The sequence below is a fragment of the Myxine glutinosa genome, chromosome 6 (assembly GCF_964187855.1).
Source record: "Myxine glutinosa chromosome 6, kmMyxGlut1.1, whole genome shotgun sequence".
NCBI classification, from domain to species: domain Eukaryota; kingdom Metazoa; phylum Chordata; class Myxini; order Myxiniformes; family Myxinidae; genus Myxine; species Myxine glutinosa.
Window position 1 is genome coordinate 181,949,140 of NC_136266.1, and position 10,286 is coordinate 181,959,425.

A 10,286-nucleotide genomic window follows, 5' to 3' on the forward strand; every position below is an offset into this window, starting at 1 on the left:
ACCTAATTCAACCACCAATTATTTTTGAGGTCTAAAGGTGAAAATATCAATATGGGCCAAATTTCTAAAATCGTCAATTTTCATCTAATTGACTTGAAATTTGAAGAGGATTTGCACATCAGATCACTGAATTAAACCACCAATTATTTTTGAGGTTAACATAGGCCAAAAGGTCAACAACTTATTTCAGGAATATTTCAAGACATATTTCTGGCGCAGGGGCAATCAATGAAGGTTGTCGGCCTGAACTTCACAGAACAAGTGTTTGCCCATGGCCAGCTGTACGTGGGCTGCTCGAGGGTTGGAAAACCAAGCAATCTTTATGTCTTGGCACCAAGTAAGAAAACCAGAAATGTTGTATACCCAGAGGTTTTGAGAAATTGAAAATTGAAAAAACGTCATGTAGGAAATGTACTGTGATATTGCTCTAAAATATACATGTTCTTTTCATCATATATTTGTATTATTCTTATTCAACCCGGGCGAAGCCGGGTACCTCAGCTAGTATACACATATACACACATGCATACACGCATGCATGCACACACATATGCATACATACACACATGCATACACGCATGCATGCACACACATATGCATACATACACACACATACATGCATACACACCCAGACACACATATACATACATACACACATGCATACATGCACATGCATTCACACACATATACACATATACACCCACATACACACACACACATACATGCATACACACACATACACACATATACACACACTTACACACACACACACACACACACACATGCATATACACGCATACACATACATACACACATATACACACATATGAATACACACACACATACACACACACACACACACATACACATGCATACACACACTCTCGCACACACATGCATACACCCACACACTCGCGCACACACACACACACACACACACACACACACACACACACACACTTACATACACATGCATATACACACATACACATACATACACACACATACACACATACACATACATACACACACATACACACATACACAAATATACACACAAACACATATACATACACACATCCATCCACACACACACACACATACACGCGCATACACACACACACACACACACACACTCATACACACACACACACACACACTCATACACACGCATCCACACACACACACTCACACACACACACACACACACACATACATACACATGCATATACACGCATACACATACATACACACATATACACACAAACACACATATACATACACACATACATCCACACACACGCATACACACACACACACACACTCGCAAACACACGCATCCACACACACACTCACACACACACACACACACACACACACACACACACACATTTCTCCTTTTACCAATAGATGTAAAAATCTAGCATAATTTCACTTTTACCCCACCCCACCCCCCAGAACAAAACTAAAAAATATTTATAATAACTCACAGATCAAAGTGCTCCCACCCATACCTCCTCCTCCCCAACATGAGTAATTGTAAATATCATCATGTTAAACTTACTCTGTGCATTGGTAAGCCCCAAATATGACCTTGCAAACATTAATGTAAACAAGAAGAAAAAGAGATAAAATGTCATAGCCCCTGTGGTCTTCGCAATTTTGCTGTACGAAGTTAAAGGCCGCCAGTCGGCCATCTTTGTTTGCATTACAAAACAAAATATTGTTGCGGTTTTGAGAACCCACACTTGTATATAAACTCTTGTAAATATCCCATTATTAAAAGGTTAAAGGTAGCACCCCTAGTTAGTCCACAAGCAATACGTAGGCCACCTTAGAACTTCAGTTATCTCATTAGTATGTGTTTTAGATAAGGCCGTGTTTCCAATAGTTGAATCTGTGTTGCGTCAATCAAATAAGAAGTAGGCCCATCCCATTTCGTTCATTTTACAACCTCCCTCTCCAAGCGACGCCATTACGTGCCCCTACAGTCAGTGCCTCATGGCTCTCTCAATTTGTTACGCACCTTTGTTAGCAGCGTTCGCTGCCTTGAGCTGAAGCTCCCTCAAACACCGCCATAAGACACGCGGTGAGGCCCGAGAAAGTGGGCGGAACGGCAAGAAGAAGGTGTGGCCACGTCATCCAGTCATCAAAGGCGTGGCCGGTAAGCCCTCACCAGCCAACCAGGGCTGAGGTAACATCACCGACAGGCGTGGCTTTTTGGCCCGCAGAGTGATCGCGCAGAGAGATATAAAAAGCATGAACGCAAAGCCCTTTGAGAGGACTCTCGCGAAGCACTCGAGTGGAAGGTTGGCATAACAAGGGACTCGGACTTGAATGGGAGAGCGCTGATTGTACGGAACTCGTTGGAGGCGCGCGCGTTGTAAACTCTTTGATGAGAGAGCGCTGGTTGTAAGAGACTTGTTGAAAAAGGGCGCGCTTGTATTAGAGAACATTGGAGAGGGTGCGTTTGGCACGAGCGTGCATTTATTACGTACGCCACAGGACACCAGCTTCCCCCCGTTATATGAACTGTCCGGTCACGTTCAACCATACGTGGAGCTGCCTGCCGGGTTTCGCCCATGGGACCGGAGCCTGGACCCCATCGCCGGACCCTCTACCTGGTCTACAATCCAGCTACAATCCCTGTGTGAGTGTGTACGTTTGTCTGGGGTATTAGAATAAGACTGTTTTAAGACTGCCCTGTGTGCTGCTTCTTCCTCTCCCTATCCTGTACATTCTTTTGTTTCCTCTTCTTTCTGTACATTTGTGAATAACCCCATCTTTGTTCTTCCTATACTCTGGTTTCCTCTCCATCCGATCGCATCCGTCCTTTCTATCATTGGGTAAACGTGGCACGATTGAAACCGCTAGAATCGGGTTTAGTCCCTGTTAACGGCCCGGATCGCGGCTCACTATCCGCTTGGCGTTTCCACCAATAGCCGTGATTCGGGCAGGAGTTATTTCCCTGCTTTACGGTCGGGTTAGTAATGAGGTATTTGGGACTAAATTGACCAATCACCCTACCTAATACCGACCGGAAGGAGCGTATAACTTCCAGGACTCGGGTCGGCCAGATACCAAGACAAGGGGATTAACCCTCCTCCCCCCCCCCCCCCCCTTGATAAGGGGAGCGCCGACGACCGAGATCCGCAACAATATTCTGCATATGTATACTCTTCTGTATTGTCTTTGTGCCAAGTTTGAACAAAATCGGAGCATGCATGTCCGAGAAATAATTGGGGACACGTTTAAGTAACAAAATGGCAGCCAGTTGGCCATCTTCGATCTGATTTGGAAAAAAATGGCGTTAATATGTAAGCTGTCATTCATTATATGTGTGCCAACTTTGAACAACATTCGTAAATGCATATCCGAGAAATGGATGAAGAGTGAAGACGTGTTCAATATCGTGTTTTTTGCAACTTTAATGGCCACCAGTCTTTAGTTGCATCGCTAAACAAACTGATGTGCATATGTATACCGGCTGATGTGCACATGCATTGATGTGCATATGCATTGTCTTTGTGCCAAGTACGAACAAAATCGGTCCATACATCTCCGAGATGTGGTTGCAGACACACGCACGGACGGACGAGACCCAATCCATAAGCCCCCGTTTCGGACTAAGTCCAACCGGGGGCTAAAAAGCGTCCAAACCAGATACAGTGTCTCCCTCTGGGAAGACTGCCTCAATGTTGGTAATTCTAGCATCCTCTTTCCAAATGGTTGAGGACGTGTTCCAAATGGTTATGAGGAAATGTTTCCCTGCATATTGGAAGAGGTCAGCTCCGACTTTCTGTCAGGGTCCTTGTGGAACTTCCTGTGGCATGAGCGGTTCTTTACAGTCAGCTGGTCTGAACTTTGCACACAGTGGACATTTGACTACAAGTTTCTCAATGTCACTGCTCATTCCGGGCCAGAAGACAACTTGACGGGCTCGAGCTTTGCTTTTTTCTTGTCCAAGATGGTCGTCATGGATCGTACTGAGTACACTGCGACGTTGTGCTTTTGGGATTTTTATGTGGTCCCCAGCAAAGAGCAGGCCCTGGGTAAGGTGCAGTTCATGTCTGGTGTCCCAATATGGCCTGGTGATGAGTAGCAAGTTGGCTTTATGGGATGGCCATCCATTTACAATGAATCCAGCTAAAAGCTAAAGAACGTTATCGTCTGAAGTTGAAGAACGCAGGGGTCTCTAGTCTGTGTTGGGGTCCCTAGTCTGCATAAGGTTCTCTAGTCTGTGTTTGGGTCTCTAGTCTGCGTAGGGTTCTCTCGTCTGTGTTGGGGTCTCTAGTCTGCGTGGGGTTCTCAAGTCTGCATAGGGGTATCTAGTCTGCGTAGGGGTCTCTAGTCTGCGTAGGGGTCTCTAGTCTGCGAAGGGGTCTCTAGTCTGCATAGGGTTCTCTAGTCTGTGTAGGGGGTCTCTAGTCTGCATAGGGGTCTCCCGTCTGCGTATGGGTCTCTAGTCTGCATAGGGGTCTGTAGTCTGTGTAGGGGCCTGTAGTCTGTGTAGGGTTCTCTAGTCTGCATTGGGGTCTCCAGTCTGCGGAGGGTTCTCTAGTCTGCATTGGGGTCTCTAGTCTGCGTTGGGGTCTCTAGTTTGCATAGGGGTCTCTAGTCAGTGTAGGGGTCTCCAGTCTGCATAGGGGTCTCCAGTCTGCGTAGGGGTCTCCAGTCTGCGTAGAGGTCTCCAGTCTGCTTAGGGTTCTCCAGTCTGCGTTGGGGTCTCTAGTCTGCGTAGGGGTCTCCAGTCTGCATAGGGTTCTCTAGTCTGCGTAGGGTTCTCTAGTCTGTGTTGGGGTCTCTAGTCTGCATAAGGTTCTCTAGTCTGTGTTGGGGTCTCTAGTCTGCGTAGGGTTCTCTCGTCTGTGTTGGGGTCTCTAGTCTGCGTAGGGGTCTCCAGTCTGCGTGGGGTTCTCAAGTCTGCATAGGGGTATCTAGTCTGTGTAGGGGTCTCCAGTCTGCATAGGGGTCTCATGTCTGCGTTGGGGTCTCTAGTCTGCGTAGGGGTTTCCAGTTTGTGTTGGCTTACTGGCAACTGGGGTTTCAAGTGGTGTACCATCATCTGGATGTCTTCAAATAAAACCCTGGCAGCTGGCACAGCACCCGCAAAAGCTCGAGAGAGTGTCAGGAATATCCATTGGCTTGCCACATACATGAGTTCCCAGTCATAATGAAGAAGATGAAGCAATATAATTTGTAGTTTGGTGATGCTCAGTGAAGCGGTTTTCTAACGATGGCCACTAATGGCTTGTGGTCTGTTTGCACCTCTGTCTTATACCCATATACATCGTGGTGGAACCCTTTTACCGTAAAAACCACACCAAGCACTTCCTTTTATACCTGAGCATAGTTTTGCTCTGCCACTGAAAGCGAACAACATGATTAGAATTTGGTGACGATCTGGATCCGGCCACTCGAATTTATAAAGTGATTCTTCACCCTTGAGGTGAAGGTGGCTGGCATGAGCTCTTAGGGTCCTGAGTTTGAGCCCTGTTCACCTGTCCTGTCGGTAAACAACACCAGGTGGGTTGACTCATACTGTCATCCTTCAGAGGTCGGCAGAATGAGTACCAGCCCACTGGTAACGGGGGCACTGTATCAGTGGCACAGCTGCACTTCCAGAAAATGATGCAACCAGCAGCCAAAGGTTGCAGACGAAAGAAAAAGCATTGAGAGATAGCACTAAAACTGATATATATAAACTGACACACTTTGAAAACGCAACCTGACACACTTTGAAAACGCAACTTTGTATAACCCTAACCCGAAACCTAACCCTAACCCTAACCCTAACAACTGACACACTTTGAAAACGCAACTTTGTATAACCCTAACGCTAACCCTAACCCTAACAACTAACCCTAACCCTAACCCTAACCCTAACCCTAACCCTAACCCTAACAACCCAAACAACCCTAACTCTAACCCTAACAACCCTAACAACTAACCCTAACCCTAACAACCCTAACCCTAACAACCCTAACCCTAACAATTGGCCAGCTTTGTCCCCAGACTTAAACCCTATCGAGCGCCTTTGGGATGAGTTAGGGCGACGTGTACGCCGACGTCAGCCACCACCACACAACGTTGCTGCGTTGGGTCAGGTATTACAGAATGAGTGGAGGAACATCCCTGATGCCACTATCAGACTTGTGCACGTGCAAATGGTGGGGACAACAGATACTGACTTTGAGGTGGAGGGTGGGACTGTTTGATGACGTGTGACATCTTATGGGATTGCTGTCAGAACAATATTCTTTTGTGGTTTGTCGACTGATTAACCTGTTTTCCTTCCATAGTAAACACCTTTCAGTTCCACTGGTTGTTTGTCATATTATTGCATCCAAAGTCCGTTTTGCGTTTTCAAAGTGTGTCAGTATATATTGTTGCAGATCTCACCGTCGGCCCCTTTTCCCCTTACCAAGGGGGGATTAATCCCCTTGTCCGCGACTGACCGACGTGAGTCCTGAAGCTGCCCAGCTCCCTCCACGAGGCAGGTGAGCAACCTCATTCGAGACCACGGACAAGATGTTATTTTGCCGAGCGGATTAGCAGCCCGCGGCTCGAACCATTAGCAATACTAAACCCGATCCTAAACGTTGGCCAAATCGTGCCACAGGTATTCAATGGGGAATTCACAAAGACGATCGGATGTGAAGGAAAGAAGGCAGAGTAAGGAAGAACAGGAATTTATTACCAACTATTGTACAAGACCAAAGAAACCAAGGAGGAGGAAAGAAAAGAAAATAATGACAGAAGGAGAAGACACAGTGCAATTCTACTTATCTATACAGGCTTACTTATACCCCAGGGACAAGACACACAAAACAAACTCACGTACACAAAAGGATGGAATGGCAGGAATTGGGTGGAGGGATGAGAAGGTTCAGGTCCGTGCAAACGGCAGGGCTGGAGGTGACAGCTCCGACTCCTCGCACTCTGGTTCACAGAACGGGCGACAGGGAGATCCGAAGACCGCGGCACGTCGAGGTTCGCGTGCCCGCACTGGTTGTTCTTCAGAGTGCTGGTTGGTATCGCGAGCAGGGCGTGCCGATTCTCATTGGCTTTCCTCTCCAGAACTCACTCTCTCCTCCTCAACTGAACTCTCTCAACTGGGCTCCGGTGGACTGCTCTGATGGACTGCTCCGATGGACTGCCGTGGGAGGCTCCGGGCGACGGGTTATATAACCACGCCCATGGAACTTTCGTGAACCTCCTCAAACGCTCTCTCTCCGCCCTCTCAGGCCAAACCCCTCATCCTTGGTTGGTTGATCTGGGGCTGGCTCACTCCTCCTTCTCATGACAAGGTGGAGACACGCCTTTCTTCTCTGAGATGACCTCGCCGTAATGGCGGCAAATGTAGTTGGCAATACGAATGGCAATGACGCAGTTGGAAATGGAGGTTTTGGGGGAATTTGACAAGGGGATCTATCTTATTCGATTCGGTGCAATGCAGTGTCAATTAATGGGAAACAGAGCCTTAAGCTAGTACACATAATAAGGAAATAACTATTTAGAAGGGTATATGATTTTCTACGTGCATGCGATGGTTTAACTAAGGGGACGACCTTTGACCTTTACATTTAACGGAGGTATTTACAAGAATCATCACATTTACACAGGGTGATATTTACAAACAAAGGATTCTCAAATCCGCAACACTGCACCCTCATCCTCCAGGCACATCCCAGGCCTATAAAACTTTACTTAGTGTGAAACGTAGGTGTAGTTCCCTCTACAATTAACCTGACCCTGAATGCGACAGTTTTAAAACACAAATAAGTATGTCCCTCTGCTGCATTGCACCCTACCTAACAGATTCACGCCCACAGGATAACCGAATTGCGGAATGGTTCTCAAACTAAACATGTACAGTGGGGAGCATTATTTACAAGTGACGTTGATTGTATTTACACTGCAACCCAGGACCTGCGATTTTTCTTTTTGGGGGGGAGGGGGGGGGGAAGACAGCATGCACTGCATCGACGCACCAGCACCAATAAAGAGCACCAAAGCACCAGAAAGCACCAGTCAGTGCACAGTCACCACAGTTCAAATAAAAAAACAAAACCCTGTTGGTAGTCTTCCTCTTCGGCTCCCTCTGCTGGCCGTTGTTCTTCCAGATGTTGTCAACTTCATGTTCTTCTTGGTTGCGGCCTATTTGGTGGATATAAAACAAAAGCACAACCGTGTCCACTGTTTTTATTTATGGCCCACAGGGGCCGACTATGGGTGGTTCACCTGTGGGCTTGGTGCCACCTCCCCGGGTCCGCAAGCAAGATCTTGGGCCATCATGGCTGGTCCAAGCAGAGAGGCCATGCCCCAACCCGTGGGGTCCATGAGTGGTGCCTGGCCACAGACATGTGGTCCATAAAGTGGTGTATCGATACAGGCAGCTGGTTGCGAGGATTCGGGCACACCGACGCCCCCCCCCCCCCCCCCCCCCCCCCGCACGCTCCCCTCAGTGCCCAGAGAGCACGATCCATGGGTCTGGGAAGGAAGACAGAGAAGACAGGTGAGTCATGGGTCAGGGTGCAAGGGTACACATCAAACAAGGCAATGCAAGGTGAGGTGCGCACGGAGAGCGAAGTGAGAAAGCTCGTCCCTACCGTACGCCACCCCCCCCCCCCCCCTGTCACCTACTCCACCCTTGCCCTTACCCATATTTACAACAATTTACACATTTACAAATCCGTCACTACGTCTCGTCCTCCCCATATTTCCCCTATACCAAATTCGTCACAATCCCATTAATCCAAAATTTGCCATCACCAATTCATCATCAATCCTCATAAGGAGGGAGAGATGGAACATCAGCACAATGTCACACCCACGTCATGATGCGTCTCACAATCCAAATATTTGCACAGTAAATAATAAAAACATGGCCTGGTGTGGAGTTCTGTCACCTCAGGTGAGTGGATGTAGATGGTGCGAGGAGATTTCAATCCTAACTATCCTCTAAATGACATTAACACACTTTACACTACCCGGGGTCTTTCCCTGCCAATCCATTGGCCATCTTACTCTATGCGGTTTTAAGAACCAAATTCCCATTGACCAAACTGTGGTGCTTCATCAATTTGGGGTCTCACTCCCCCGATTCAACTCCCTGTGCCTTTGCACAATTTCAGGACTGGGTCGTGTGGCTCTCCCAGCAGGTCTACCCACCTGCACACCTCCACCACTGCAGTTGCCTCCGAGCTTACCTGCTCCTTACCCTAACCTATCTACCTGGGGAAGGCCCTCCTTGGCGCTTACCCCACTCGGTGCCCTCTCTGGCACTGGGCTACCCGGGTCCGTCCTCTGGATCCTTGGGCCCCACTGAACAACTCTACTGGCTCCCAGAGCCCACCTGCGGCCTCACCTGGCCGACATCCTAACAGTGGCGGAGTGCCCATTTAACTACACACACTAACAGGCCACACGCCCAGCCATTTCCATGACACTAATGCACCCATCCAAACACCATTCTTACACCACGCACCACAGATGCCAATATCCAACCACAATTTACCTACTCCCTCTACCTAACTCTTAAACTACCCTCCCCGGGTATTCGTGATGGGGTCCATCCTCCCCATACACACCTTCGCACCATCCACTCCACTCCACAGTTTCCACCATACTCACTCCACACAATCCATTCCATACTCCATATATTCCATACACCTGTTCATTTGCACACCTGTGCAATCACACCTGGTGCCACCTGCACCCTCCTTCCTCCCAGGCTTCTTCAATCATTCAATACAATGCACAACCACAATTGTTCCTCATACACTGCTCCATACACTTTCGATTCTCAAACACACGGCATCATCTGATCTACCTGGTTTCCTTCTAACTTGTTGCTCCCCGTCTTCCCTTTAAACGAAGCACATACCACGTCGTTATCATCCATTCTTACCTACCTACGTCCCCACTACCTGTACAATGTCGCTACTTAAATCTCCAGTTACCTATGGTCAATCTTCTCTAGATCCCTATCATTTTATCCTAACCCTCCCGGGCTAGTTTTCACTGCCATAAACCCCATAAAACTATAGCTCATGTGCCCCGTTTTGTGAGGGATGGTGGATTTGCCATCCCACCACATCGGACATGTCCCACTATCAATTTTGCCATCAAATTCCTGCAAATCAAAATTTGCCAATCCCTGCCAATCAGTTTACCAATCATTTGCCAATCAAATTTTGCCAATCACAAATTCAGTATTCTAAATTTCGGATCCAAAACTATTACCATCACAGTCCGCTATATCTGAGCCTCGGTGCGTCATG